Source organism: Lycium barbarum, chromosome 3 (genome assembly GCF_019175385.1).
Source record: "Lycium barbarum isolate Lr01 chromosome 3, ASM1917538v2, whole genome shotgun sequence".
NCBI classification, from domain to species: domain Eukaryota; kingdom Viridiplantae; phylum Streptophyta; class Magnoliopsida; order Solanales; family Solanaceae; genus Lycium; species Lycium barbarum.
In genome coordinates this window covers 1,924,983-1,938,576 of record NC_083339.1, presented here as the reverse complement: position 1 = coordinate 1,938,576, position 13,594 = coordinate 1,924,983, and the positions used below count along the sequence as shown (strand labels likewise).

The window sequence follows — 13,594 nt, the reverse complement described above, 5'->3', positions numbered from 1 at the left end:
TAATTATAACAAAAAATAGAAGATTGAAGAGGTGATAGAAATATCAAAAATAATGTAGGTGTACAAATTGCAAATATTGTCAAATTTGGGGGGTTTGTTTTCGAGAAAAATATTTCGTGTCATGCCACGTGGCTTGACGCAATTATGGCGCATAAAATTCACACACTGACCAATTTCATTCGGGTGATTTTAAATAAGGAATATTGTAGTTAAAGGATGCAGTTACATACCTAGAATTTTATAAATTAAGTATTTCTCAAGACTTAACAATATAGACCAATTAATATGGGTATTAATACTTTTTTTTTTTGTAACCAACTTGTATTATTTACCAAAAGTGGACGTTACATCTCAAACAAAGAACAAACAACAACATACCCACTGTAATCCACAAGTGGGTATGAGGAGGGTAGAGTTTACGTAGACCTTACCCCCATCTTGAGGCAGAGATGTTTTTTGATATATACTTGGCTCAGAATAAAGCAATAACAAAGCAGGTCAAATAGAAAAAAGGAACAATGACTACAACAAAACAGTATGCTAAACGAAGAACAAGAAACAGTAAACAGTAACAGAAATCGAAGGACAAGAAACTACGAAAGAAATACTACGACTACTAGTAAGGAAGAGTAAGCGAGACTGTTATATCCCGCATTTTTGCATGTTCGGAAAAATTCGAAATGAATTCGACTTGTAAGAAATAAGGCCATAATTTGATTTTTTTTTTCAATATATGGGTGTTGTTCATGAAATGTTGATGTGGAAACATGGAGGAAGGTCAAGGGCAAAATGAGAATTTTAGAAATTAGTTTCGGGAATTACAAATCAAGACCCATAACTAATTGGGCTCAAAAACAAAAAAAGGAAAACAACAGGCACAAACAAAAAGGGGTGGCCGGCCATGGCAATGGGAAAAAGGCCCAAGCCCATTATCAAGAAAGACCAATTAAAATAAATAGAATGGGCCATTCTTTCTTCAACACAATAGAAGTTTCAAGAACAAAAAAAAAAAAAAAAAAAAAAAAAAGAGAGAGAGAGAGCACCAAAGAGGCATTCGGCCACTTCAAGAAAAAAATAATTGTGGAGCTCAAATCTTTGGTTCAAAACTCACCTCTTTTGAATTCCTATTAAGTTGGAAACCCTCTTCAATGTGATACAAATTTGGAGGCAAGAAAGTACTTTTTTTATCAAGTGAAAATTCTTGAAAAAGGTAAGAATTCTACTATTTTTATCTTGGAAGAATTTTATATATATGTTGTAGTATATGGAAGTGAATGTAAAGTATGAGAATTTTGTGTTATGGGTATGTGGGTGTGTGGCCGAAAATGGGTAAATGGAAAGGGATGATCAAAATTTTATTTATTATGTTAATTGTGTTGTAATAGCCTTTTTATGCAAATGGAAGAATTCTAGTTCTAGTTGGCATGAAAAATTTGTTGTTAAGTTGTTGTCGGAAAGCATGTGATGTTATTATAGATTATGTAATTATGAGAATGGAATTGTTAAAGTGCAAATTTCGGTTGTTGTTGAGGAAATTGGAAGATGAAAAATGTGTAGTGAATGTTGTGTCGAAAGTTGGAGATTTCGGATGAATTCTAGTCTTGGTAGGATTTTTGTATATTTTATAGAATGGTATGAAATGCCTTGAAATGCTTTTGAATGATCTTGAATTGGTAATGAATGTGTAAGTGTCGATATTGGCTTGAAAAATTCGTAGTTGAATTGAATGTCGATGAATTATGTTGAAAGGAAGGTTACTAGTGTTGGAATGCATTTTAAATTGGTTTTTGATTGTTATATCCCGTATTTTCACATATTCGGGAAATTCGAAATAATTTTGACTTGTAAGAAATAAGGCCATAAATTGATTTCTATTTAAAATGTGTGTGTTGACCATGAAATGTTGATGTGGAAATATCGAGGAAGGCTAAGGGTAAAAATTGAAATTTTGAAAATTAGTTTCGTGAACTACAAATTATTTAATCAAGCAATTGGGCTAGAAAAAAAAATCATAAATGGAGGCCCATTTAAGGGGCTTGGCCGGCCAAGGCAAGAGAAATGAGCCAATCCCATGTATTAAATTAAATTCAAGATTTGTGAATAAAAGGGAAGGGTCATGAAACTTCTACACATTTGATCATTCAAGAAAACAATTGAGAGACAAAAAAAAAAAAAAAAAAAAAAAAAGGGCCATTCAACCGTGAGAAAGAGAAAAGAAAAAAAAAATGGAGCTCAAATCATTAGTCCAAAAATTCATCACTTGTTGAATTAATACTAAGCTCAAGGTCCTCTTCCATGTGATACCAATTTGGAAGCAAAATAGTGCTTTTGTTTTCAAAGAAGAGAATTTGGAAAAAGGTAATAATTCTACTCTTTTTAGCTTTGAAGAATTATATATATATATATATATATGTTGTAGTATATGGAAGTGAATGTAAAGTATGAGAATTTTGTGCTATGAATATATGGGTGTGTGGCCGAAAATGGGTAAATGGAAAGGGATGATCAAAATTTTATTTATTATGTTAATTGTGTTGTAATAGCCTTTTTATGCAAATGGAAGAATTCTAGTTCTAGTTGGCATGAAAAATTTGTTGTTAAGTTGTTGTCGGAAAGCATGTGATGTTATTATAGATTATGTAATTGTGAGAATGGAATTGTTAAAGTGCAAATTTCGGTTGTTGTTGAGGAAATTGGAAGATGAAAAATGTGTAGTGAATGTTGTGTCGAAAGTTGGAGATTTCGGATGAATTCTAGTCTTGGTAGGATTTTTGTATATTTTATAGAATGGTATGAAATGCCTTGAAATGCTTTTGAATGATCTTGAATTGGTAATGAATGTGTATGTGTCGATAGTGGCTTGAAAAATTTGTAGTTGAATTGAATGTCGATGAATTATGTTGAAAGGAAGGTTACTAGTGTTGGAATGCATTTTAAATGGTTTTTGATGTTATTGGTTTGGTTGTTGGTATGGTTGTTGATGAATTTGGCCGAGTTTAATTCTCGGGGATGTTGAATTTACAGGGGAGGTGCTGCCGAAATTTCGGTAGACAAATACTAATTAGAATTAAAAATTCTAAGTACTAGTAATTTTTGGAAATTGGTAATATTATTGTAGATATTGGAGAGCCCGAGACTTGAGTCGGGATTTGTTTGGCAAGTGATCGAGATTTGGTAGTGAGCGATCGAGGTATGTAAAGCTTATCGTTCTCCCTTTTTGGCATGACCCTTATGAAATAACTGAATGACATATATGTATGCTCCAAAGAAATATTCGACTCTTAGAGCCACTAGGATGGCCTATGTCTTTGATTTCCATGAAACCATTCCATATGACTTGCCACATACCTATGATGTTTGAAATATTAGTCGGTACGCTTCGGACATGGTTTGGAAAATATTTGATACGGCCTAAGTTTGAATATGTATATTTTGAATATGTGCATATGATTTGAGGCTCCGTTTTGAAGCACTCGATAATGTTATTTGAAAGCTCCTTAATGTAAATGATACTAAATTTTCAGAAAATGACCTATGATGTGTTTTTCGAAAGTTTTGTAATCTGAAAGTTCGTAACTTTTGTATACTAATTCTGATGGACTCGATGTTTATCTTGAGCCTCCTAATATCAGTATGAATATGTAATTAATTGTCGAGTCTTGGAATTCATTTAAATATGTATATGCATACGATTTCCGCACTACTCCGCTCGTGCCCATTACTATGATGTCGTTCGCCGGATCCCGGACCGGTTTTGTGATCGTGCGCACTATGTGATATTCGGTAGTATGATGTGTTACGGTTCCTGAGACCTCGCTATAGGGCCGGGTACCGCTGATATACGGCGTTATGATGTGATATGGCATACGGTGTGTTCGGATGATATGATATGTTCGGAGATTTATACGGGGATTTGAAACTTTCTGGAGTATGATGTGTTGTGGCGCCAACGTCGGAGTGGCGGCCACGTTCCTGAACCTTATGCATGATTTTTATTTGCATGATATATATATACACATACTTTCTGTACAGATTTTGGATATACCCATTCTGTATCCGTACTCTGTACTCCCCACTTTGGTTATGATTCGGATTTCTGTATTTCATGCTTTGCATACTCAGTACATATTTCGTACTGACCCCCCCCTTTTTCCTCGGGGGGCTGCGTTTCATGCCCGCAGGTACGGACGATCGTTTTGGTGATCCTCCAGTATTCTGCCACTCGGATTACTTCTTTTGATCTGGAGCTCATACTATTGGTACATACCTTCTGTTATATACATTCTGTATATATGACTATTTGGGTACGGCGGGGCCCTGTCCCGTCATATGTTCTGATATGTTTTGTAGAGGCCTGTAGTCATATTTGTGGGTCACGAGTCACGTTTGTTTGTTTGTGATTATGATCTGCGTCTTAATGCAGCCCCGTTTACTATTATGGCCAAAACGGCCCAATCTGTTTGTATGTGTGTGTATATCTGGGCGATGTCTATTCCGCCAGCTTACTGGATTTGATATGATGTTTTCGTACGGGCGACCGCTTACGACGACATTTGTTTTCAGTATTTGCTTAAAATGACGTATGTTAAGTTTGACTAAGTCTTTGATATGTTGATCTGGCACGTAAGTCTGTTTGGGTGTCCAAATAGGGAGCCAGTTGCGGCCCACGAGGCTGGGTCGTGACATTGATGTTATTGGTTTGGTTGTTGGTATTGTTGGTATGGTTGTTGATAAATTTGGCCGAGTTTAATTCTCGGGGATGTTGAATTTACAGGGGAGGTGCTGCCGAAATTTCGGTAGACAAATACTATTAGAATTAAAATTCTAAGTACTTGTAGCTAATTTTTGGAATTGATAATATTAATGTAGATGTTGGAGAGCCCGAGACTTGAGTCGGGATTTGTTTGGCGAGTGATTGAGATTTGGTAGTGAGCGATCGAGGTATGTAAAGCTTACCGTTCTTCCTTTTTTTGGCATGATCTTTATGAAATAAATGAATGACACATATGTATGCTCCAAAGAAAAATTCTACTCCTAGAGCCGCTAGGATGGCCTATGTCTTTGATTTCCATAAACTATTCCATACGACTTGTCACATGCCTATGATGTTTGAAGTATTAGTCGACACGTTTCCGGATCTGGTTTGAAAAATAATTGATATGGCCTAGGTTTGGACATGTATATTTCGAATATGTGCAAATGCTTCTAAGACTCCGTTTGAAGTGCCCTATAATGTTATTTGAAAGTTCCTCAATATGAATGGTACTAAATTTTCAGAAAATGACCTATGATGTGTTTTCGAAAGTTTTGTAATTTGGAAGTCCGTAACTTTTGTATATTAATTTCCGATGGACTCGATGCCTACCTTAAGCCTTTTAATATCAGTATGTATATGTATTTATCCGTCGAGTCTTGGAATTTATTTAAATATGTGTATGCATATGGTTTCCGCACTACTCTGCTCGTGCCTACTACTATGATATCGTTCGCCAGATCCCGGGCCGGTTTTGAGATCGTGCGCACTATGTTATATTCGGGAGTATGATGTGTTACGGTTCCCGAGGCCTCGCCATAGGGTCGGGTTCTGCTTATATACGGCGTTATGATGTGATATGATATATGACATGTTCTGATATTGTGATGTGATATGATGATACGATATGTTCGGAGATTGTACGGAGATTTGAAACCTTCTGGAGCATGATGTGTTGTGGCGCCAGCGTCGGAGTGGTGACCACGTTCCTGAGCCTTATGCATGATTTTTATTGCATGATATATACATATACTTTATGTACAAATTTTGATATACCCATTCTGTATCCATATTCTGTACTCCTCACTTCGGTTATGATTCGAATTTCTGTATTTCATGCTTTGCATACTCAGTACATATTTCGTACTGACCCCCTTTCCTCGAGGGGTTGCGTTTCATGCCCGCAGGTGCAGACGTTCGTTTTGGTGATCCTCCAGTATAGGATACATATTCTGCCACTTGGATTACTCTTTTTGATTCGGAGCTCATATTTTTGGTACATATCTTCTGTTATATACACTCTGTATGTATGACTATTTGGGTACGGCGGGGCCTTGTCCCGTCATATGTTCTGTTATGTTTTGTAGAGGCCTGTAGTCATATATGTGGGTCATGGGTCATGTTTGTTCGTTTGTGATTATGATTTACGTCTTAATGCGGCCCCGTTTACTATTATGGCCAAAACGGCCCATTTGTCTGTATATGTGTATATATCTGGCGATGTGTATCCCGCCAATCTATTGGGTTTGGATATGATGTTTCTGTACGGGCGACTGCTTAAGATGATATTTGCTTTCCGTATTTGCTTAAAATGACGTATGTTAAGTTTGAATGAATTTTGATATGTCGATCTGGTACGTAAGTCTGTTTGGGTGTCCAAATAGGGCACCAGTCGCGGCCCATGGGGCTGGGTCGTGACAGAGACAACGCTCTACTATCCACTAACTTTCTACCATAATTCGCATCCTCCACGACCTCTTCTCTAAGATCATGTCCTCATTAAGCTGCAACTGCGCCATGTCCTATCTAATCACCACTCTCCAATACTTCTCCAGCCTGCTTCTACCTCTCTTGAAGCCATCCATCGCTAACCTCTCACACCTCTGCACTGGGCTATCCGCGCATCTTCTCTTAATATATCTGAACCATCTCAGCCTCGCTTCCAGCATCTTGTCCTCTATCAAGGTCACTCCCGCCTTATTCCAGATATCTTCATTTCTAATCTTATATCACCTAGTATGCCCACACATCTACCGCAACATCCTCATTCCCGCAACTTTCATCTTCTGAACATGAGAGTTCTTGAATGGTCAATACTCTACCCTATACAACATAGTTGGTTCCCCCACTCTGTGTAACTTGCCTTTGAGTTTTTGTGGCACCTTCCTATCACACAAGACTCCGAATGCAAGCCTCCATTTCATCCATCCCCGTACCAATACGATGTGTGACATCATCGTCAATCTCTGCATTACCTTAGATAATGGACCCAAGATACTTGAAACTTCCTTTCTTTTAGATGACATGTGTACCAAGCCTTACTTCCAGGACCGTCTCCCGTGTCACGCACCGGGCTTACACTCCAAAAGAAGAAAAAAACTGAGTTGTGGCTACTCTACACAATATCTACTATCTATGATCCCATTCACTATTTCTAAGGATAAAAATTCACATTCCTTCGTATACTTCGTATTCTGGCCATGTTGCTGGATTTTAAGTGGATCTCTTGAATCATCATTCTGCTCACATGATCAGGAATCCTCAGCTGCTCGTTGAAAATTCTGCGATTTCGTTCATGCCAAATATAATATAAAGCACCTTCCAGTTTCATGCTATAAACATCCACCTTAGCACTTCTACCTTTCATTCAATGAAGTGTTCACTATAGTTTTTTGTCACTCATGAGTCCTCATTTGTAGAGCCTATCTCTCGTGTGGGTTACCAGTGTCAAGTTGATCATTCATTTAGGGGGTCCAGAATTATTGCATACAACTTGCTTTCGTCCACATTTGGGAAGTTACCCCTGAACTTCTTATAGAGCAGTTTGATGGAACAATGTGGCGTGCTGAGTAACACCAATCTTATCAAAATACTAGTGTCGTCCGGCCCGTGCTAATCCCGGGCCCAACCTAACGTATATTTGTAGATATTTTTATAATTTTTCTAGGGAAAAGGACATGTATGGCCGGTCGGCCATAAATAATCACACCCTCTAGCCCAATTTTTCCCAAGCCCAAAATGTAGCAATTAAACTAATCTCATCCATTAGCCAAAACTTAAATAAGACAATTTTCAAATAAAAACTCAGACACAAAAATGTTTGATGTGTCATTTGTGTATAAAACATGTATCAGTACCTATCTGTAATGTATAGAAACTGTATAAAATATGAATCACTAAGGTATGTATTATTTTTGTATATAATATGTATCATTTGTGTATATAATGTGTATCAGCACAGTGCAACTGCCCTGTAAAGAATAGAAAATTGTATCATTTTTGTATATAATATGTATCATTTTTGTATAGCAAGTGTATATATAATTCCAGCATGTGTATATAAACTGTACCAGTCTTGTATAAAAAGTGTACCATACGTATAAAAAATGTATTATAGAAATCGAATCATTGTGGTATATAATATGTATCACTATTGTATATGTTAAAAATAAATATCATATCATTATTGTATAATATGTGTATAATAAATGTATAATTAACGTATAATATATTTATAATAAATGTATGATTAATTCCAGCATATGTATATATAATGTATAATTCTTGTATATAAAGTGTATATATAATTCCAACATATGTATATATGCTGTAGCATCCCTTTAGTCGTGACTTTTACAAAAAGTCTTTTTTTTTTAAGCGCCTGGGCTGTTGGGTCGGTCAGCCTTGGCATTATTTTGGGCAGACCGGCCATTTTTTGGCATTATTTTGGGCCGAACGGACATCTAGTGGAATTAAGCCCAAACAGTAATTAAATGTGGGATTAATTTGGCTAAATGGACACACAGTGTCTTTTTACCATTTTTCTACTCTTGCTTATTTGTTTTTGTAACATCAGTTTGATACTTTCTAAATACTTTTAAAATATTAAAGTACTAAAAGGTATCTGAAAGTAAAGGAGAACATTTTCTTAGATTATACATTATATTTTTAAATAAAAACAAACAAATGCATGCATAAAACCTCTTCTAATTTCTATTTTACTGAAATTTTTTGATATTGTAGTTTCTGATGATCCAAATCGAGCTCACTTTTTTCTTCCAAAACTAGTCTAGTGAAGCTCGTGCTGAGCCCGGGCCCAAGATCAAGATAATAATGCACTTTATAATGTTTTTAATTAAAAAAAAAGAAGTTGTGTACGTTTCTTAGACATAACTCTTTTAAAATGATCACTTCTTAATCATGTATTATTCATTAGTTAAGTTTTTTGACCATATAATTAGATAATTTACTAAAGAATTGTTATAAGAAAGCAAAGCAAGTTTGCTTGGGTTAAACAGATATCAAAGAGACATAGATATATATAAAAAAAAAAAAATTAGAGACATAGATAACTTGATGTTTAGTAATATAATTTAAAGTATGCGTAATGATTTCAATTTGACTATAGTCATAAATTGAAAAGGACATTTTTATATTTTATGAATTTGTGAGCATATAATTTTTAATTAGAGGTAGAGTTTTGCTATTCATTGATTAACTACTCATAATTTCATGTGACGATGGTTTATGCTAAAACAAATATGGTGATTAAAGTCTAGGTTTAGATGAAATTCAAAATAAATTGAATTCTTTGAAACAAAATTTAAGAATTGATTTAGTTTGTCATTAACTCATTGATGTTTTATTCTTAAAAGAAAACTTCCTTACTCAACCAATTAAAGATTACATGATTTCTGACAAATTAAATTGTTTGCAAGAAAAGAAAGATGCGATTATCAATATTTAATAAATATGGGATTGAGGAGTTAATCACTTGGTAAGCATCTTTTCTCTTTTCTATCCCACTTAATAAAAGCAAATTGAATAAAATTTAAAGGTTTTTTTCTTTTTATTTTCCAAGATTTTAATCTATTAATTGTTAAAAAGTTTTAAAATATATTTTCTATTGTATAGCTGTGTTAAATCATTAAATTTAACTTTCTATTTTTAGAATAACCTTTTTTTTTTTTTACTAAAAATAAGATCAAGAGAAATTTAATGGTAATTTAAGAATTACTAAAGAAAATTTGATCGATAGAGTACTCTTCTGGTGCCAAGTGAGTTCTTCAAAGTTATTATCAACACTATTTTATATTATCTTTGTGCATAATTATTTTTATTAGATGACATCATCATTATTAACGAAATTTTTAGCATTTTTAAAGGGCTCAAAATTGATTATATTGACCAAATTGATTGTGTCAACCTAAGTAAAAATGGAATAAAATAGGGACAAAAATAAGACATAGAAAAAAGATATGCTATCAAAAAGGGTTTCAAAGTATCTTGATTTATTGGAATATACTTTCATACATGAAGTAATAAATAACAACTCTAAGGACAATTTGAAAGAGCAAATCAATTTGGTTGGGCCAACCAAATAGTTACAATGTAACTAAGTACTACAAAATTCATTACATTGCCCCTTATATATAGTAGTAATATGCATGTTAATAAGTACTTTCATGTTTTCCTCTTTTTTTCCCTTCATTTAATGAACTTTTTATGGAATCCACATGTAGTAATAGAATTTTCATGTTGAACTTAACAGTTTTGTTCTAAATTATATAAAATATTGATTATCCCTATTTAGCAAAATATTTTAATATTAAAAAGTAAAAGATATATGTTTTGCAATTGTTAAGTATTATTATTGTTTAGAGATCAAATTGTATTTTCGTTCACTATAGTTTTTTTCAAACATTTTCATAACATATATATAAATTAACGTTTTATAGTTACTCTTTTTATATAGTTATTTATTAGATAAATTTTATGTTAACAGTGTGCGCACGTAAAATTAGATTAATTAACTATCATACCTTGGAATATATTTTTCTATTGAGACGGAAGGACCATAATTTACGTTATTGATACCTTTTTAAAGTATTTAACAATGATATAAGTTATTTCCATTTACTCTTTTAATTTAAAACTTAATCCTTGATACGCTCAAATTACACCTATTAATGGCGTAAAGCGGACGTTGTCAAATATAGTAACCCAACAAGGTTGGGGTCGAATCCCACAGGGAATATGGAGAGAAAAGAGTACTAATCGTATGCGATACCGGTCTTTAAATGCTTTAATCCTATTCCGAATAGTTTGAATTGATTTTTGAATAATGTAATTTAATACTTTGACTTAAAATGTAATTAATGTGAGAGAGAGAGAGACTAAGGTTGTGTTCCCCAATTTGATTAGATATTATGCTTCAGGTTTCAAGGTGATATACTTCTAATGGTTGTTCTATGAATATGCACTTGGTCTCTTAAAGACTTCTTAATGTTTCCCAACAGTTAAGCAGTATTTCCTCTTTATGATTCTTCCGAATATAAAAGAGTTACAATCGAAGAGCGACCAATAATGCCAATTTAGACTTATTCTTATTCCTAAGTTAGTCTATTAAACGAGGGTTAACGCCTCGAGTCATTGTTATTCAATCTTACCAATATTGACTCTCTTTCCCACGAAAAGTCAATATAATGGCTTCGGCTAATGCTTGCAATCATTACCCAACGTTACAACTCAAAGATAGAATAAATAACAACAACCATTATGCATATATCATAAATAGAAACCCATTCACATAATACCCATCATGGGATTCACAACCTTAGAATTGAAATTAGCTACTCATAATGTTTCTTGACAGAAAAAGCTTAAAGATTAACATAATACACTTACAATACTAATACAAGATGGAATGACAGTGAAGTTGTTGCCTTAAATGCTCCAACCACTTCAAGATTAAAAACCTAGGGTTTATGCCTCTAAAATAAAATCTGAATTATGAATTAAAACCCTACATTATGTATTTATAGAGCCAAAAATCGCGCCAAGTTTCTGGACAAAAATGCCCTTACGCCGCATTGTTACGGACCGTAACTCAGGTTACGGTCCGTCCTTCATTTCGTCATTTGACCACTTTGACGTTACGGCCACCATGCGACGGACCGTACCCTGTGTTACGGTCCGTCCTTCTGAAGCGTAAGTGGTGACAATTACTTGGCAACTCTCTGGAATTTTGGATGATGTTACGGTGAAGGGTTACGGACCGTAACACTAAACCGTAACACTGAAGGTTTTATTGAAACTCTCTGGAAATTTAGCTCATGTTACGGTGACATGTTACGGACCGTAACACTCCACCGTAACACTGATGGTTTCAATGAAAACTTTCTGGAAATTCAGGCCCTGTTACGGTTCAAAGGTACGGACCGTAACATGAGTTACGGACCTTGTTACGGTCCGTAACATGAGTTACGGAGCGTCGCTTAGCTCCAATTTGTCCGTTTTTTCAGCATTACTTCTCATTTCCGATCCTTAGTTAATCAACCCTATAAAACACAAAAATAACATAAGAAACAATGTAAAAACACTTAAAATCAAGCAACATGTCTAGTTACAAAGGCATAAAATATGCTAAAATTCACGGCACATCAACACCCCAACTTAAGCTTTTGCTTGTCCTCAAGCAACTACAACAATACTCGCTATTAACACACGACATCTTAGCAAAATAAGAGTGACTACGGTGGGTTTGGCATGTGTTTCTAGCACGGACTCTTCGATCCAAGAAAAATATTTAGGCTCTTATCCATCTCCTGTTTGTGACACAAAACGCACATTTCAGAAAATTTTCAATTAACTATGCAACCTCAATTAATGACACAATCATAGTACGGGGGTCTCTATGCACATGAATTTCAACTTCCGGAAAGCCAGTTACTTTGAAACCTACAATCCTTATGCCCTCACATAGACCAAAGAATGTCCCAACACACATTTACGACATAAATGGGACAGAAGACTAAAGAGACAGAAGAACACTCACACTCACAAAGAAATTTGCATACCATGCGTGCACAAACCATAAGCTTGCCTTTATTTTTCATGCATTCAACTCTGAACAATTTGATCGTGATCACATTAGGACTTTTTGCGCTTGTAACGTTGGCTTAGGGACGGGTAGGATGAATATTTGGGTATCGGTGACTCACTCTCCTCGACACTTCTTTTTGACTTCATTCATCATTCTTCCTATCATTTCCGACCCTCCATCTTTAGCGTGGATTTATTTAGAACTTATATACCTATATATATATATTTTTTATTTTTTTTTATATCCACGCTGAATTATGTCCCTTTATATTCGTGATCGCCCCCAACAGGCCTTTGGCCTCATTTTCCGCATCTTGACTTATCACCCCCAACTTAGGCTTTTAGCCTCATTTTCCGCACTTTTGACTTGTCACCCCCAACTTAGGCTTTTAGCCTCATTTGTCATTCTTCCGTGTCAAGGAGGGACTTGGTGCCAAATGGGATTATTCACAGAAGGGAAATAGGTTAGTTCATGGTTAATCGAAGAAAAAGTCTATAGGCTCAAAAATGGGAGACTAGGGATCATTTTCTGTACGGGCCAGGATCATTTAAGATACTTGAGGGTTAATACAAAGAAAGCCTAAGATCACTTCACAATCAAATTCTCCTTAGAATTCACGCACGACCAACCGGGCAAGTTCTAGATTGTAAGCATCATATGCAAATAGAAGCTAAAAACTCACCACACAATGGTATCAGGATTGTTTAAATATTCCGACTTCATTTCCGTTTGAAGATTTCATATGCATAAACACCAGTTCTTTGCAATGTCATTAAAAGAACCATACATGTCAATATCAACAACTCATTTTTGATGTATATCACAAATTATTTTTCGGAGGGATATCATTGAACTTGTAAAAACCATTTATATCTATGCTAGAAACACGGACCACTACCACTTAAGTCATCATTACTTTACTTCTATATTAAACATCCTAAACATGCTAGGTTTAA

The 13,594-nt window shown here is 34.8% G+C and overlaps 1 long non-coding RNA gene across 1 annotated transcript; it reads left to right on the top strand.

The window, feature by feature from the left end:
- Positions 1–4,877: 4,877 nt before the first annotated feature.
- LOC132633646 (uncharacterized) lies at positions 4,878–6,369 on the top strand. Its single transcript, XR_009579721.1, has 2 exons — positions 4,878–4,941; positions 5,941–6,369. It is a non-coding gene; the product is annotated as an uncharacterized LOC132633646 (long non-coding RNA).
- The last annotated feature ends 7,225 nt before the right edge of the window (positions 6,370–13,594 follow it).